Here is a 19,920-nt window from a genome sequence, read left to right on the forward strand (position 1 = left end):
TAATAGTTCTGTAGAAAAGACAGCACATATACAGTTTGTGTAAGGTACTGGTTGGGGCTTGGGGGGAGTGGTTTTTATGACGGACTTTGTAAGTAAGTCAGAAAATGGATAGTCAAGTTAAGGCAAGTAACATCCTTCTAATGCCAAGATATGAAATCTTCTTCACAGCTGTTCCAATGTTTGATGGCCTGTTTGATTACTCTTGGAATCATTTAAAATCCAACATGTTTATATCAGGTCTGGATCAAGTGTTTTTTGTTTATTACTGCGACTTTTGAACTCAGAATAAATTGTAGCTCCTAGATTTTGACATCAAACAGGGATCACCCTGATGCCTCCAAACACAATCTGGATATATGACCTATCCTGGGTAAATGTTTGCATTCCAGTGGAATTAGATAGCTCACGTTCTATAGCTCATAAACTAAGATGGTGTTGCTTAGTGCATGCAGCCAAATTTATGTTGGCAACAGGCAATGACACAGTAAAAACCAGTCATTCATGTGAACTGCATGCCCTTTGAACTGAACCCCCAACAGCCGATATGCAAGGTTGTGCAAAGCTAACAATAAAATTACTTTTTATTAGACCAATACTAACAAGACATTCCTTTGTAATTTAAAAACTTCTTAAGACACAATTTATTTTACAGAAAACAGGGGGAGCAATGATAAGGGTCTGGATTGACCTATGAATATTTGGTCTGCATGCTATGCAGCAAGTCAAAGTTAAAAAGAGCTGCAGCTTGTCAGGACAAATGTTTGTATTGATGTGATGATAACCACATTGCTTTTTATAAATAATTCCAGGCCCTCTGAACATATCCATTAAAAAAATAACAAAGCAATAGAGGACAATGCTACACCGTGCAAACTCTCATGCAGGGGCCATCTAGTGTTCAGTTACCAATATACAAAGACCAACTTAATCAATTCCTTAGAAGGTAACAACAATAATCTCCAAGAATAAACTCAGTTAACCAGGAGGAAGTAAAAAAAAAATTATTCAGTAGTGTGGTTAAAAGCCCATTTTTGTCCCAAAGCTACAAATGAAGTACGCAAAATACCAGAATCAAACTAAGAACCAGTAAAAATCCAAGTGATTAACCTGATGACAAGCTGCCAATAGGATCAGCAATGGATATGATAGAACACAGGAGCAGATAGAAACATCTCAGCCTGCTTTCAGCAGCAGCAGGATGCACAACGTCATGTGAAGCAACTCAATCTGCTACACATTGAAATAAGTAACTATTTAAAGATTTCTGAAGCATAGTAACACCTATTTGTATAATTTCAATTGACAGCTCCTAAATGTGCTTCACTAATTATTGAAGCATCTGTTCTGTGAACTTGTCCAAGACATTTCTCAGAGTACAGAAAAATTAAATTACGTGAAAAGTCAATATATTATTTTGGGACAAACCTAATGGATTGCACCCTTATCCATCTCGTTGTTGCAAGTGTATCTAGATGTAAAATAATTGGTAAGAGTGATGACCATATAATTTTTATAGAGACAAAATTCTCCTTTAACACTAGGACCTATCCAGCATACAATGGGAAACTACTGGCATGCTGAAAGGAATAAAGTCAAAAAAGATCTACCAGTCATAACAAAGCACCCATGTGTTGCTGTGGGTAATCGGCAGAAGCATATTATTCCACATCCAATAACCAGGAGTGTTAGTGAACAGTACCAGATGCATTGAACATAGAATAATAGAGCAGGACCAGGCCCTGACTAATGAAGGGCATGCAAGCATGCAGTTCATTTTCTTTACTACTCTATACAATTGCATTGACATCTTCAGAGCAGCTATCGCCATGTATCTCTAGAAATGCTCAAACTTCATTGCTACTAAGGATTTCTAGCATCTGCAGATTTTCCTGTGTGTTGCTGCACAGGATCCTGCCATTTGCTCATATTTTCCTGTTGTATCTAACTTCACAAAATGCAAATCCACACGTCCAGATTAAACTCCATCTGCCACTTCATAGCCCACGTGCAATTAATTTGCATTCAGAGACGAACTGATTCATTTATATTGAGGAAAGTATACCCCTCGGGAACATCTGGACAATACAGACATCAACGTTGGACTATTGTTTATTGACTACAGCTCTGCCTTCAAATCTAAAACTCCAGGCAAACTAATCTCCAAACTCCTAGAAGTGTGACTCAACACCTTCCTTTGCAATTGGATCCCTGATTTTCTGACTAAAAGATCATAATCAGTAAGAACAACAGCAACACCATGATTATCCTCAACACTGGTGCCCTATAAGGCTGTGTCTTTAGCTCCCTTCGCTACTCTCTACACTCACAACTACTCTAACTCCATCCACAACATTGCAGATGATACCACCGCAGTGGGCTGTATCTCAACTCATGAGGAGTCAGAGTACAGGAAAGAGATAGAGAGCCTAGTGACATGGTGTCATGACAACAGCCTTTCCATCAATGTTAGCAAAATAAAAAGAGCTAGTCATTGATTTCAGGAAGGGGTGGAGGGTGGAGCACTGGCTCCTTTTTACTCAACGCTCGACGGCACTGAAATTGAGAGGGTTGAGAAACTCAAGTCCTTGGAATGAACATCACTAACTGCCTGTGCTGGTCCAACCCCACTGATGCCATAGCCAAGAAAGATGCACAGTGCCTTCAGTTCCTGAGGAAACTATAAGAAATTTGTCATGTCCCCTTTGACTCTTACTATATTTTATTGACTCATCATCAAAAGCACTCTGGCCCAATTGCATCATGCGTTGTATGGCTTTGCTCATGACTGCAAGAATCTACAGGGAGCCGTGTGGACACAGCTGTGCAGATGACAAAAACCAGCCTCCCCTCCATGGACCCTTCTACACTTTTCGCTCCTTGGTAAAGTAGCTAACATCCCACTCACACAGGTTAGGGTTTCTCTCTTCTCCCCCATCATGCAGAAGATACAAAAGCCTGAAAGCACATATCACAATGCTCAAGAACAGCTTCTATCCTGCTGTTATAAGATGAATGAATGATTTCTTAGTATGAAAAGATGGATTCTTGACCTCAAGCTACCTCACCGTGACCTTGCACTTTATTGTCTATCTGCACTGCACTTTCTCTGTAACTATAACACTATTCTGCCATTTGTTATTGTTTAACCTTTTACTATCTCAATGCACTACTGCAATTATTTGATCTGTATCAACTGTATACAACTCAAACCTTTTACTATTACCTCAGTACATCTGACAATAATAAACTAATTTACTAATTTATACCAATTTATGTAGACCATATGCAGGCAGATTGGTTCAGTTTAGATTGGCAACATGGTCAGCACAGACATGTTCAGCTGAAGGACCAGTTACTGTGTTGAATTGTTCTATGGCCTGTACCCTTTTCTATCATTCCTCACTGTCCACAACTTGATCAGCTTTCATGTTTTTTCCAAACCTACTAATCAGACCACCTACATATTCATCCACATCATTTGTATGTAGAGTGGTATGCAAAAGTTTGGGCACCCCTGGTCAAAATTCCTGTTACTGTGAATAGTTAAGTGAGTAGAAGATGAACTGATCTCCAAAAGTCATAAAGTTAAAGATGAAACATTCTTTTCAACATTTTAAGCAAGATTAGTGTATTATTTTTGTTTTGTACAATTTTAGAGTGAAAAAAAGGAAAGGAGCATCATGCAAAAGTTTGGGCACCCCAAGAGATTTGAGCTCTCAGATAACTTTTACCAAGGTCTCAGACCTTAATTAGCTTGTTAGTGCTATAGCTTGTTCACAGTCATCGTTGGGAAAGGCCAGGTGATGCAAATTTCAAAGCTTTATAAATACCCTGACTCCTCAAACCTTGTCCCAACAATCAGCAGCCATGGGCTCCTCTAAGCAGCTGCCTAGTACTTTGAAAATTAAAATAAATGATGCCTACAAAGTAGGAGAAGGCTATAAGAAGATAGCAAAGCATTTTCTGGTAGCCGTTTCCTCAGTTGATTATGTAATTAAGAAATGGCAGTTCACAGGAATGGTGGAGGTCAAGTTGAGGTCTGGAAGACCAAGAAAATTTTCCGAGAGTACTGCTCATAGGATTGCTAGAAAGGAAAGTCAAAACCCCCGTTTGACTGCAAAACACCTTCAGGAAGACTTAGCAGACTCTGGAGTGGTAGTGCACTGTTCTACTGTGCAGCGACACCTGCACAAATATGATCTTCATGGAAGAGTCATCAGAAGAAAACCTTTCCTGCATCCTCACCACAAAATTCAGTGTCAGAAGTTTGCAAAGGAACATTTAAACAAGCCTGATGCATTTTGGAAATAAGTCCTGTGGATTGATGAAGTTAAAATAGAACTTTTTGGCCGCAATGAGCAAAGGTATGTTTGGAGAAAAAAGGGTGCAGAATTTCATGAAAAGAACACCTCTCTAATTGTTAAGCGCGGGGGTGGATCGATCATGCTTTGGGCTTGTGTTGTAGCCAGTGGCATGAGGGACATTTCAGTGGTAGAGGGAAGAATGAATTCAATTAAATACCAGCAAATTCTGGAAGCAAACATCACACCATCTGTAAAAAAGCTGAAGGTGAAAAGAAGATAGCTTCTAGAACAGGATAATGATCCTAAGCACACCTCAAGATCCATAATGGACTACCTGAAGAGGCGCAAACTGAAGGTTTTGCCATGGCCCTCACAATCCCCTGATCTAAACATCATCGAAAATCTGTGGATAGACCTCAAAAGAGCATTTCATGAAAGACGGCCCAAGAATCTCACAGAACTAGAAGCCTTTTGCAAGGAAGAATGGGCAAAAATCCCTCAAACAATAATTGAAAGACACTTAGCTGGCTACAGAAAGCAATTACAAGCTGCGATACTTGCCAAAGCGGGTGTTACTAAGTATTGACCATGCAGGGTGCCTAAACTTTTGCTTCGGGCCCTTTTCCTTTTTTGTTATTTTGAAACTGTAAAAGATGGAAATAAAAAAGTAATCTTGCTTAAAACATTAAAGAAATGTGTCGTCTTTAACTTTATGCCTTTTGGAAATCAGGTCATCTTTACTCGCTTAGCTATTCACAGTAACAGAAATTTGCCCAAACTTTTGCATGCCACTGTATTACACACAATAGAGATCCCAACACTGATCCCTGCAGAACCTTACTGGTTATGGACCTCCAGTCAGAGAAACAGCCCTCCACCACTATCCTCTGACCTCCATAACTCAACAATTTCGTATCCAATTTACCAGCTCCCTGTGGATCCTATGTGGATTAATTTTCAGGATCAGCCTACCATGAGTAATCTCATTGAAAGCTTTACCAGAGCTTATTTTGATAAAAATTCACTATTATTAATCATCTTTACCACCTCCTCATAAAACTAAAGTCATTTAAACATGTGGACTAACCACTCAAAACTACAACAGTGCATTATATGGAATGGAATACCATTATTCCAGCATGCCTGGCACATTAGTGGTGAAAGACTGGTAGATTTTCTATTGCATATTATTCTTACTGATACTCAAGCACATTTTAAATTCTCTTTTTCAGTTGTTACAACTTAGAAAAATGAATGTAATAAATTTCAATGTGTGCAAAATGGGGGCTTCAATGAGTCAGAAACAAGCAGACGCCAGGGACGTGACACGTTGGAAGAGAACACGAGAACTGTGCCATTAGTGTGTCCGAAAGGAGCATGGAAGTCAGAGCACAGGTGAAATGGAAGTGAGCACAGCATCTGGCACGTGCTAATCTATAGGAAAATTCAAATAGTCTGACAACAGATTATCAGAGTTTGACTTTATGTGGTCATGGTGAAAAGCATAATGCAGTAAACAGGCAATCCCAAAACCAATGGATCAGACTAAAGATCAAAGTTCTGCTGTCCTGCCACATCCAACCATGAACAGTGGTGGGCAATTAAACAGCCAACAGGACAAGTAGTTTTCAAAAGCATCTTCATCCTCAGTGAAAGTGTAGCAAAGATGAGACTGTTGCATTTACAAATATCTTAAACTAGAAGTGGTAAAAAGATGCTCCCTTTTTACTGCTTTCTGAGCAATTTCACAAAAGTAATAACAAGGTAGTATCACAGATACAAGTTATGTTCCAAAACTGGACACAGCTCTGGTCAAACTGTTTGAGCACAGCTAAAATTCCATTTTCTATTATGCAATGTAGAGAATTGTCCTATTAGGACTTGCACACATGAAGCATGGCAAATCAATTTAATTATTGGTCACAGGTGTCCTCTGAATCATCCGCAAATTGGTATAAGGTTCCATTGACACTGAAAAGAGGGAAGTAACATCCATGCCACTTTCTGCTAGGCATTGGTTATTTTTCAACAGGTGGGAGATTACCCACTTCCCAATGACATCTAACGCTATTACCACTATTGAATCTTTAAGAGTAATTTTACCAAACTAAACTGAGCTAGCCATGCAAATAACATGGCTGCAGGGCCAGGGTCAAAAGCAGGGATTTTTTTTATATAGAGATACAGCACAGAGTAGACCTTTCTAGCTCCTCACGCCACCCAGCAACCCTGAATTTAACCATAGCCTACAGTACTTGATTTACCACTTCAGAAATGCTTTCCACCATTCACAATACACTAGCATGGAACAGAAACCCTTCCATTTACTTGGACATATACTGCTACAATAACATTCAGCACTAGCACTAGCTGAATGTTATGAAACAGATCACTGCACTAGCATCCCAACCACCTTCCTTAACTTTTGCCAGTGCTATTGATGCAGAGTTGCAGTGGGTGCCATCTATAGAATCTAACACTGCTATATGTCAAGGCTATTTTGAAGCTAGCATATCAAAGAACAAGAACCAACAGCCACGTGGGAACACCACCATTCCTAAGCCACCCTCTAAGTTGCATACAATGTGGATGTGGAAATATTTTGCCATTCCTTTATTGCCATTGGGTCAAAATCTTTGAACTCCCTAACCGTCTCCTTAAAAAATTCTTCATCAACAATGGCTCAAGAAAACAGCCTACTGCACCAATTTCACAGAGGTAATTAGGCTTTACAAGCGATGCTCACATCCTGTTAATGAATATCAAACAGAATATTGATGGAAATCAAATGTATCACGTAAGGAATTGCAGAGTACACAACTTCTGTTAATTTTCATTTGGAATTCAGTTTAAATCCTTCAACAAGGCTCTGATTTGTATTTTACTTGAAAACACTTAAGAGCATAAAATTTAGGGAGAATTGACTGAGTAAGATTAAAATAATGGAAGGGTTGGGTTGGGCTGGGCTACGCTCATATAATTAAATTATTTGTGTAAAATAGATTAAAGTTAATGATGGGGATGCATAAAGTTCCTAAAACATAGATGCAGGCTAACTGTTAGGAGCATATATTTTTAAACCACAGTAGATCATCAAATGTGGAAAAAATATTCTGAGTAATGCAACAAATTTCAAAGTTCGTTGATTTTTTGCATAGAGCTTGATGAGATCATGGTTTAGCTGATAGAAACATTACTGATATGTTTCATAGTCACAGTAGTCATCTGCAAAGTACAATTTGAAAACTTAAAACAAAATTTCCCATAATTCTTTTACCACTGAATTGTGTCTTCATTTAATATTTCACTTTTAGCTCTCCTTGTAGATTACGTAATGATTGATAAAGAGCAAGTTTTAAAAAAAGTCATAATTATCATTCCAATATGTTCTTACCCCTTCACATTATTTTCAAAACTGTAATCACAACAGCAATATCAATTCACTTATAACACAAGTAAAACATCCCATGATACTCCCTATCAATCAAGATTTGATCCACAATATATTAGTTCAAATAAGCTGGTAGGTTTTAAGGCATAGCTGAAGCTCAGAAAGAAGTGTGAAGAGATACATGAAAGAAGCTTCTGAGCTTTGAATCTTGACAGCTGAAGGCATGTCTTCTGATTTTTAATTAAAATTAGGGATCTGCCAGACCTGCAAAAATTCAGGTTGCCTTGAAAGCTTGTGAAGCTGTAACAGATAGTGGTGTGGGCTATGTGGAAATTGGTGTTGGGACAACACCATAGCAGAATTAAAAATAATAATTATAATTACAAAATTGAGCCAGTTTAATTGAGAGCCAACATATCTTGCCAATTAGATTCAGCAAGCATGGGATACTGGGTAAAACTGGCATACATCAGGGCTAATTAAGTAAATTTATTGAAGGAGGAAGATGGTCAGGAGCAAATAAGAGGATTTCTGGAGATTAACAGAGGCAGGTCAGAGCCAAATAATATAACAGGGTGGAAACAGATATGGGATTTAGCCAGCAGCTGATCTCAGGATCAAATGCATTATTAATAATTATAATTAGTATAGTTTATTATTAATAAATAATAAATTATAGTCTAACAACAGGAAAACAATGCTCTGACAGCACAGTATTATGTTTTCAATCAGTCTATACAGTTACTGGCAGCAAACTCATAAATCTATAAATCCCCAAGCTATATTAATGTTGTGATTCTTCGGTTCAAAATCAGTGGTGTAAGTATAAGGTTAGATTTAAAATAAAACAATGACTCTACCTTTGAATTTCTATCATCCTTGCTGAAAGTGAAAAATATACTGGGCTGCCAACAAAAAGCCAGAAGATATCCAATCGGGCCAATTATGACCCAATCCATCTAGTCTCAATCAAACGGATGGGAAGTGTCAATGACACTGCTATCAAATAGTACTTAATCACCAACAGCCTGTACACTAATACTTCCTTAAATTCTGTCAAGATCACTTGATTCCAAGCTTCATTACAGCCTAACTTCAAGCATGAACAAATGTGCAGTATCCCGCAGATGAGAAAAGATGGTCTCTGCACATAATATTGGGATAGAATTCAATCAAATCTGGCATCAAGGAACCTTGGTTATAGTGAGGAAATTAGAATCAAAAGGAAATTACACAGATTGAGGTTATATATCATACAAAAGCAGATAGTTTATTTATTTTAGGCAAATTATTTCTACAAAAATTCTTCAGGACTGTGTCCTAGGATCAGCTTTCTCAAGTGGGATGATTGCTGATGATAGCACTGTGTTAGGTTTCATTTTCAGGTTTTTAGAATCAAGGCATTTTTGCATGCAGCCTTACCTGGATTATAAACATGAGAAAGTATGCAAATACTGGAAATCCGAAGCAGCACACACAACATGGAAAAGAGTAAAGCAGTCAATGTTTGGGCTGAGACGCTTGTTTAGGGCAGAAGAGTCCTGAAGAAGGATCTCAGCCCAAAACTTTGACCGTTTACTCTTTTCCGTGGATGCTGTCTAACCTGCTGAGTTCCTCCATTATTTTGTGTGCGTTAACCTAGATTAAATCCTGGTTTAGGCAAGAGGAAAGCAACACATTTACCACAGAACTCCTAGGTATTGACTATTCCCAACTTAAGGAATTCTAATCTCTCCTTGACATTGGACAGAATTACTATGATTAAACCGTTACCAAAGTTATGTTGGTTTCTTCACTGACCAGAAGATCTGTGACAAGCAACAAGATCCCTCTGTTACCCTACACTTATTAATATCCTAGTTCAATTTAAACCTTTAAAGACCAATGCATATAAAAAGTAGAGCAAAATTATTAATTGTAACTGATAACAATTTTTGAAAATAAAATGTCATAAATTCAGGGATCAAATAATAATGAGTTCCCTTAAACTTCTAATGTGTTTGATATGTTAATACTTAATCCAGACTATGAAACACACATAAATCAGTTGCTTGTCTTTTGAATTCAACCGCAGTTCTTAAAATAAAATTAGATACAACTTTTAATAATAACTTGCTCTTCTTAAGCGATTTGATATGACTCCAAACACATCAAAATAATAGATATGAATTAGTATTGTGTGTAAACAAACTTTAGACTATAAGACATAAGAGCAGAATTTGCCTGTTTGGACCATCAAGTCTTCTCCGTCATTTGATCATGGCTCATTTATTAACCCTCTCAACCCCATTCTCCTGCGTTCTCAACATAACCTTTGACACCTTTACTAATCAAGAACCCATCAATCTCTGCTTTAAATATACCCAATGGCTTGGCCTCCACAGCTGTTTGCAGCAAAGAATTCCACAGATTAATTACTCTCTGGCTGAAGAAATTCCTCATCTTTGTTCTAAAGAGATGTCTTGTATTTGAGGGTATTCCTTCTGGTCCTAGACTCTCCCACTATTGGAAACATCCTCTCCATATCCACACTATCCAGACCTTTCAATATTCGATAGGCTTCACTGAGAGCTTTCCTCATTCTTCTAAACTTCAGCGAGTATTGGCTACTCCTCACATGTTAACCCTTTCATTCCTGGGAGCAGTCTCATGAACCTCCTCTGGACTGTCTGCAATGCCAGCACACCCTTTTTTAGATAAGAAGGCCAAAACTGCTCTCAATACTCCATATGGGCCCTAACCAATGCCTTATAATGCCTATCAAAGTGCATGACCATACACATCCCTACACTGTATTCCATCTACCACTTCTTTGCCCATTCTCATAATCTGTCCAAGTCCTTCTGCAGACTCCCTGCTACCTCAGCGCAGACTCCTTCTCCACTTATCTTGATATCGTTCGCAATCTTGGCCACAAAACCATCAATTCTGTCATCCAGATCAATAACATATAATGTGAATAGAAGCAGTTCCAACACAAATCCTTGTGAAACACCATTAGTCACTGGCAGACAACCAGAATAGGAACCCTTTATTCCCTCTCTATGCCTTCTGCCAGTCAGCCAATCTTTTGTCCATGCTAGTATCTTTCCTGTAATACTATGGGCCCTTATCTTGTTTAGCAGCCTCATGTATGGTCACTTGTAAAGGCCTTTTGAAACTCCCAGTAAACAACATTCACTGACTCTCTTTTGTCTGCCCTGCTTGTTACTTCCTCAAAGAATTGCAACAGATCTGTCAGGCAAGGTTTCTCCAAAAAGAAACCATGCTGACTTTGGCCTACTTTATGTGCCATTGAATACTCCAAAATGTCATGCTTAATAATGGCTTCTAATATCTTGCCAACCACTGAAGTCAGGCTAACTAAATTCCAGTGAAATTTTTGTCCTTTGCCTCCCTCCTTTTGTAAAGAGTGGAGAGACAATTGCAATGTTCTGGACCTCCGGAACCATTCAGAATCTACTGATTCTTGAAAGAGCATTGCCAAAGCCTCTGCAATCTCTTCAGCTAGTTATTTCAGATCCCTGGGATGCAATCCATCTGGTTCAGGTATTTTATCTATCTTCAGATCTTTCAGCTTCCTAAGCACCCTCTTATTAGTAATAGCTACTGCACTCACCTCTGCTCCCTGATGCACTCTAATTTCTGGTGTCTGCCACAGTGAAGAGTGACACAAAATACTTACTCCTTTTATCTTTGTCCCCCATTACTACCTCTCCAATATCATTTTTCAGCGGTTTGATATCTACTCTTGCCACTCTTTTACTCTTTATATCTGAAAAACAAACTTTTGGTATCCTCTTTTATATTATTGGCTAACTAAGTTTCATATTTCATCTTTTTTCCCCATAATCGCTTTATTAGTTGCCTTAAGGTTTTTAAAAGCTTCTCAATCCTCTTGCTTCCCACTCATTTTTTTTATATTATATGTCCTCTCTTTTGCTTTTATGCTGTCTTTGACTTCCCTCGTCAGCCACAGTTGATGCATTCTCCCTTTAAAATGCTGCTTCTTTTTTGGGATGAACCGATCCCACGCCTTCCAAATTACTCCCAGAATCTCCAGCCATTGCTACTCTACCATCATCCTTTCTGTGTCCCCTTCCAATCAACTTTGGTTAGCTCCTCTCTCAGGTCTCTGCAATTCCCTTTATTCCACTGTAATACTGATACATCTGACGTTATCTTCTCCCTCTCAAATTACAGGGTAAATATCATATGATCCCTGCCTCCTAAAGGTTCTTTTACATTAACCCCCTAATCAAATTTGGTTTATTACACAACACCCATTCCAGAATGGCCTTTCCCCTAGTGGGCTCAACCATGACCTTCTCTCAAGTGCCATCTTGTAGGCATCCTACAAATTCTCTTCCTTGAAAACCAGTGTCAACATGATTTTCCCAATCTACCTGCTATGTTGAAATCCCCCATGTCTATTGTAACATAGTCCTTTTGACATGCCTTTTCCATCTCTCATTGGAATTTGTACCCCACATCCTGGTTACTGTTTGGAGGTCTGTATATAACTCCCATCAGGGACTTTATACACTTACAGTTTCTTAAGTCTACCCACAAGAGTTCTACATGTTCCAATCCTACGTCACCACTTTCTGAATATTTGATTTCATTTCTTTAACAACAAAGCCACTCCACCCCTCTGCTTACCTGCCTGTCCTTTTGATATGATGCATATCCTTGGACATTATGCTCCTAACTATGATCTTCTTTCAGCCGTAACGCAGTGATGCCCACAATATCATACCTGTCAGTTTCTAACTGTACTACAAGATCATCTAACTTAATCTATATACTGTGTGCATTCAAATATCACGCCTTCAGTTCTTCTCAATTTTGCCTCCATGTTAGTGAAACTTAAATTCTTATTCCTTTCTAAATGTTTTGCCTTTTGTTTTATTCAAGGGACTTCCATAATCTCTCCTGCACTCTCCTTCCTTCTTATTTTATTCTTACTTTTCCAAGCTGTTGAAACTACTCCCTCCACCCTCCTTCCTCCAATTACTGAGCCAGAAGGTCTATCCACTGTCCTGGTTATGTAATTCAGCAGGACCTTGCCCCAGCATGACTCAGGTGGAGTCCATTGCAGATGAACCACTCCCTCCTTTCCTAATGCTGGTGTCCTTTGCACTTTTTCAGATTTTATTTCAAGGTGCTGGGAATTCATACTAGGAAATTTTATTTTCCACACTCAAAAATTGTAATGAGCATTATTGTACCAATTATGTCAGGACAGACCTATACAAATGGGAGATGTTTTTGAATAGCAATATAAGCTATAGTTAAAACATCATACTGTGGTCAAAATAACCATTTTCAAAGACTACTAACTATATATGTATTGAGCTTTCACTGTTTTTGTTAACTGAATTAAAATGAGCATTACTTCCAAGTACAATAAAATGTATTTACTACAAGGTAACAGATGATAACACAAAGCACTATTAGACAGCAGAAACACAAATGTATAAAGATTACGACACTTCATTCTCTTTCTTAATTTTTCTTGCCCATTCTATGTCTAATTGTTCATTTTGTCCCTGTAAAATGGTTAGCAATTAGAGCTTTTTATTTCCTGATGAGAATTCTTCATTGTAATTGGCTGCTTAAAATCACCTCTGTTAACTGTTTCTCTTTCCACTTTTGTTACAGTCAGTTTTGCCATAATGGATGGTCTGCATGATGTAATGGCAGCAACGATCACCATTTGCTGACAATAATGTTACAATGACAGCAATGAAATTTTAACAAATGCAGTTGAATATGAAAATCTTAAAGACGGTGTCAGCAGTAGTTTCCCCTTCACTGCAGCGAGTTGCTGAAATCCTTACAGATGCAATTTTTAAACATCATTAAAATAAATGTGACTTTAAAATTTTATGTGCTGCATTCATAAAAGACCCTGGAAAAAGTTGAGCCTTGCTGTATGAGATGTACTAAACCATAATAATCATTAGCAGTCGCTTTGGCCTAAAAACTCATTTTATGTCTGGAATCCAATTTCCTCAAGATGGGTTTCATCAAAAAAATAAAAGCTTATGATATTTTAGCTTCTATATTAATCTTTATTAATCTTTCTATGCCTAAATCTTCATTTCATCCTTATAAAATGTTTAACAAGTTGGTTAACAATTTGAGAATTATACTTCCTGGCGATAATTCTTCAATGTGAAACGCAGTTCAGGAAGTTTGATGCCATTACTATTGTTGGGGACTAGAGACCTCAGAAACCTGACATCCAAATGAATAATGAAACTCTAACAATCTGGCATGCTTGGAACTTCACTGGTGCAAATTTTACAGATTTTCCAGACTACTGATGTTAGTTAAATCATTTCAATGCTTTTTAAATTTAATTGTTTTTAAACACACTATGAAAATAATTTTTTCAGTGAGACATGTGAGTGAAATGAAAATACTGGAACTAGGATCTAGGTGAGTCAGAGGAGAGCAGAAACTGGGGCCCTGGTGTGTCAGAGGAAGCACAGGAATCTAGGCCTATTTGGGTAGAAAAAGAGCTTAGGGATCAGGGTTCTGCTGTGTCAGAAGGAGCACAGGCACAAGGTCCCTGATGTGTCAGTAAGAGTGTGGCATCCAGGCGCCTAATATGTCAGTGGTATTGTGACAACCATGCCCCTGGTATGTCAGTGTTCCTTCAACCTACACCCAAACAAAAATGATCTAGTCATTTACTTCAATGCAACTTTGGAAGGTTGCTTCTGCAATTTGGTCATCATATTTTCTATATGAAAACCAGAAAAGTACTCCAAAAGTATTTCGTCGATAATATGCATTTAAGTGTGTTCTGTGGGCATGAAGGCTGCTTTAGAGGGACACAACATTCCTTGGCAAAGCAACAGGAATTTTAAAGCACTTTTTGATCACAGGCTGGTACAAACTAAAACTGCAGCAAAATTCAATATTTTGTCACTACTTCTAGTATGAACAAAATTGTCAATAACTATCGCTGAATATTTGTGCATTAAACTTTACATTCAATGAGCTACTGTCATATTCCCTTAGCTCCACTGCTGGCCAATATCAATAATCCCATGTTGATTTGAGACATACCTTTCCCTTCCTAAACTGGTGTCTCAGTGGACATTCTAACACCAGACACTTTCTTCATAAAAGAATCCCTTTTTTTGCCTGAAGCTAATCTGTTGAATGATGGCTTGTCACCAAAAAAAATCTTTTGCGGAGCTGTATCAGACTCCAAGCATTTTTTGAATGAAATACCATAATAAATAAAGATATTCATACTTCATTAACTGGTTTGCTGTTGCTATTAATTAGGTCAATATTGTAAGAATTGACAACCAGTATTTGCCAGTTGACAGGAAACTGGCAGGAGGACCCACATACCATTCTGTAAAATGAAGCAATTTATTGACCTGTCACTGCATACTGACAGCAGTAACAGGCAGACATGTGTAATCTCCCTAACCTGGGTTTAGCTTTAATGTTCAAACTTAACTTGCTGTCTTCTACAGTTCTGCTGATTCTCAGATCAAATTGCAACCCTTTGGTTACCTGAAGAAAAATTGTAGTCTGCTTACTGGATATTCCAATCCACAGAGATGAAATAGTCAAAATGAGCAATTGGAAAATTGAAGTGTTTCATTAATAGGTTTTACATAGAAAATATATGGGAATGTTTCATCTTCTTTCATGTCACAGAAGGCTTCATACACAGAGGTCCAGCCTGTCAATGCACTTAAAAACCTCTAGGTACATCAAGCAGAAAAATGAGGTGTCTCCAATAATAGATCTTAATGAGCAAGTTGTTGGTTAGGTGGAATAAGCACCAATTTTTAAGCTCAACAGAAAGCTGAGACTTACTGATGCATTAACTGTAAATTAGTTTGAGATGTTAAATTTTGATCAACAGTTCCATCAAATGTTATTAACTAGCTTCGAGCAGTAGTTTCAAACGGCTTCGCACGCTAGTAATTTAGCAACAAAATACAGAGCCAGCAGCAGTTCTGTGAAGCAAATAATTACATTGATTATTCTGAGCTTTGTTCTTTGTAATCTATAACCCGTGAATACTCTTAAAATTAGAGTAAGGCACTGGCAATTCGATTTATTGATTAGCAGTTGTTCATGAGTTCTCCTGATGACTTAGTGAATAAAAACGATGCTCAATATTGCCCTGATGCAGCACAAAACAACTTCTATTTAAAAAATGCCTTCCACATTTAATGAAAAAAAATCCTACTTTCCAAAAATGTAATCAAATAAACAATGGGAAGTTAGAAGGGTTATGGTGGAGGAGGTGGGCAGGGGGATGGGAGGAGTATGACCAAAAGTTCAAGGGTTAAACATGATCCAAGTTTGCAGAGGATTAAGAATTTCAGGAAGGGAAATAGAAAGCATGAAACCTCAATGGCAAATGGCACATTCCAAATACAGGAAAAAGTATGGATGGCTGACATCGGAAAATAGATTTTGTTCTTATTACGTGCACTAGACAGGTCACCTATATCAGGCTAACACCTAGTTGGGCAAACTTTGAGTTGTATCCAATTACCAGTACAGCTTGATAGGGCAGGTGTGGAGCTGATGTTTCCCTAGGGTAGTGCATTGACATGGATCACAGTCACAAAATAAAACTAAACAAAGACTGAGATAACAAGAATTTTCTTCACCAAGAGCCTAGTAAACCTTTGGAATTCACAACTTTAGCAGGTTGTGGAAACTTAATTATTATATTCAAGACAGTAACAAACATATTTTTAAAGAACAAGGCAATCAAGCATTATGGGTTAGTGCAGGATATTGGTAATCAGGTAAATTATCTTAATGAAAAGGAGAAGGGGCTTGGGATGTTGAACGGCTTACTCCTGCCTCTCTTTCTTATGGTGTGACGTTCTGCAGGTCTCCTGATTGTGGCTGCTTGAAGAGCTCTCAACTACCTTCTTATTATCATGCTGAACTCTGGGAAGCTGGTCAGCCCTAAGGAACCTCCTTTCACAGTAGCTACAAAAGAGCTGAGGAAAGGCTGCCATAGAGCTGGGGAAAAATGTGCGGAAGAGGAACAAAATGCAATCTGCAGTTCCATCCTCTGTCATGAATGGGCCCATATTATTGCGATGTACAGGCTAAACTGTCTGGCAGATATCATGGTATCTTGTACTAAGCTAAATAATCTGGGAATCATGAGATCATTCAAAGAACACAGAGCAAGGTGATCTTCATATACCCTGGGCAAAAAAAGATGAGTAGATGACCTAACTTAAAAAACTGTATATATAGATGATTTGCACATAAAATGTTTGCACTAATAGACCCAATTTCTTGTCAATACAGTTAGGAGGAGGCAAATGAAACTTGATCTTGGATCTGAGGAGCAGAGGCCAATTAGGATAGCAAGGAAAGAGGTCATAAAGACAAAAGTGGAGTCTTAAACAGTGAATGAGCTGAGAGTGAAGATGTTCGGAGGTGATGTAATAGGTCAAAGAGACCCTTAGCAGTCTGGTTCATACCGAGACAACACTGTGTTGATGACGTGAAATCTGTTATCACAATATAACATCTGCGATATCACTGAAAACAGTCATTACCTTACAAAATAGAAATTCTGATTCATAATACACTGGTGGCAGAGGAGAAATCTGACAATGAAGAAACAGTGAGAAGGATGAAAGACATGATCCAGATCTTTCAAGAGCTGAAAGAGAGCTGGAGCTGCAAGAAACTCACATACACATGGAGGCTATTTCTGTCACCTGGAGGCACATTATCTTTGATCAATAAAGAGAACTGAACAGAGGACACCTACCTAGAGGATGACTGAAGGGTCAATGTAGAAGCCACTGCTGAAGATACTTGAAGTGTAATCCATTTATATATAAACCAAGAAGGCAAGAGTTCATATATATAACCATGAAGGAATGATGGCTGACTGTGTTAAAGATTACTGATGAGTGATAGAGGGTGATAATCTATGGCAAAGGCAGATTCTCTAATGACATCAGGGCTGCCTCTTGATTGTGGAAACTCCAGAAATGATCAAAGTTGGTTTGCAAGAAACTCAACATCACGTGTTTGAAGAGGTAACTAAATTTAAGATGAGATGGCAGTTTGCAAGTTAGGACTGAGGGTTTTATAGAGTGGAGGTGTGAATATTGTAGGTCTGTCACTAGAAGGGAAACATAACAAAAGACCTTATTTATAATACTAGTCAGTGGAAATCAAACAAAGAAGTCCAAGAGGTTTGGCATGGATTTGAGAAGCACAAAAACAAACACTGTTGAATTGTACTCAAAGTCCTAGAACAATACAGCATGGAAAGAAGCCCAGTGAGTGTTCCACTGATCATCAGTTCCAAAGTAAACTAATCTTGCATTAATGCCATTATATCCTCTCAACATTCTCATCAATGCTCTTTGATTTTACCACTCAGTTATACTACAGAGACAACTCACAGTGGCTGATTCACCAACCAACCCACACACTTTTGTGATGTTAGGGGAAACTGCAGGATCCAGAGGAAACACACATGATCACAGAAAGTACATGCAAACTCCACACAGACAGCACTGATGATCTGGCTTTAATCTGAAGCTGCAAGGAAACAACTCTACTAACTGCATCACTGTGCTGCCCATTGGGTACAGTAGACTTTTGTTTAAGATAGGCCTGTAATTAGGGATAATAAATGGGATTTTACTTTTGAAGCTGTGAGTTTTTTGAAAGTGGAATAAATAGGTGATTAACAGTAACCATTTATAATGACAGTTCCGGTATTAGCGACATGTTTAGCATTTTGTTGAAGATTGGTTTAGGAGGAGGAAGAGGTGGTGCAGGAGGAGAGAGAAGAGAGAAAATATAGAAAGACTTGATTTAAGGCTTGAGCAGAAAGACAAATGATGCAAAGTTGTGGGTTCAGTCTTCACCAGCTGATGTCTGAGCTGGAGCAGAAATGGAGCACCATTATTCACCTCAGCTCAGAATATCTTGGATAGAGGAAGGTTAAAAATAATCTTACTTGAACCATGGAAGATAGAAAAATAAACATACCCAGAACTTGTCCCCTCATTTTTATTTGAATGCAACTGTTTCATCTATGATCTCCCTTTCATCATAAAATCAGAAATGGAGATATTTGGTGATGGTTGAGTAATGCTTAATTCCAATTGCAGTTCTTTAGGTAATGAAGCAGTTCATCCAAATCAGCATGCAGCAAGACCGAGACAAAATTCAATGGACATCAGTGACAAATAACTTTCATAACACTCATATGCCATTGAATAATCACCTCTAGCAAGGATGAATTTTATCAGCTCCCCTGATGTCCACCAGCAACACCACAACCATTGCCTTGGGGCCACCACTGACCGGCATTTTAACTGGATCAAGGTCATAAATAGTGTGGTTAACAAGAGTAGGTGAGTGTTTGGCTACCTGATTAACTCTCCACTTTACTGCTCAAGTTGCCATCTGCAATGCATGATTTGGGTTTGTCTTACAACACTCTGCTTTCACGTGCACAAGTACATTTCCAACAGCATTCGATACATTCCAAGGCAAAGTTGCCTGCCCAGTTGCACCTCACAAAATCTACTGCAGTAACCAGCTAATGCTTTGTCAAAAATACTTTTCATTGACGTGAGTTCTACTTGGAAGGACATGAGCAGGAAGCGGGCAGAAACAGTACTAACCGAGGTTCCCCTCTAAGTAGCACAATCAGTGGGCTTGAAAGTGTATGCTTGATACTTAATTTTGTTATCTAAACTTAATTCTTTACTTTGTTGAACAACCCTGAGCATCCACGAATATAGTGGTTGAGCATGGCTCTCATGCAGGGCGGTACAGTAAATACTAGTTAATATATAATTATTGTTAGTGATTATACATTTTATGAGAGAATTAATGAAATGTCAAATTTTCACAGGCCAGCAGTCTGAGACTGATCACAGCATCTTTAGTTCCAAGACATCTGACAAAACATTAAAATACTGCAGGACTAAATTCAAAAGTGTGCAGCTGGATTGTTCTTTGAAAATTATCTACACTTTGGATAAAGTATTGGGATAAGAACAGTACTCGGAGTTGATTCATGCCTGTGCCACCATTCTTATGATTGATCTTTTATCTTGGTACCACTTGTATGAACTAATTCCATATGCCTTAGCTTATGTAAAAGTCTGTCAAACTGTCTTAGATATTCCTCATGTCTGAGCATTCTCTGCTCTCTTATTTTGAGAT

The 19,920-nt window shown here is 38.2% G+C and overlaps 1 protein-coding gene across 4 annotated transcripts in view; it reads right to left on the bottom strand.

The window, feature by feature from the left end:
* The window catches only part of LOC140202236 (RNA-binding protein Nova-1), a 334,247-nt gene that overhangs the window by 195,400 nt on the left and 118,927 nt on the right, over positions 1-19,920 (bottom strand). The gene's annotated exons all lie outside the window — the stretch shown is intronic.

Source organism: Mobula birostris, chromosome 1, assembly GCF_030028105.1.
Source record: "Mobula birostris isolate sMobBir1 chromosome 1, sMobBir1.hap1, whole genome shotgun sequence".
Classification (NCBI taxonomy): domain Eukaryota; kingdom Metazoa; phylum Chordata; class Chondrichthyes; order Myliobatiformes; family Myliobatidae; genus Mobula; species Mobula birostris.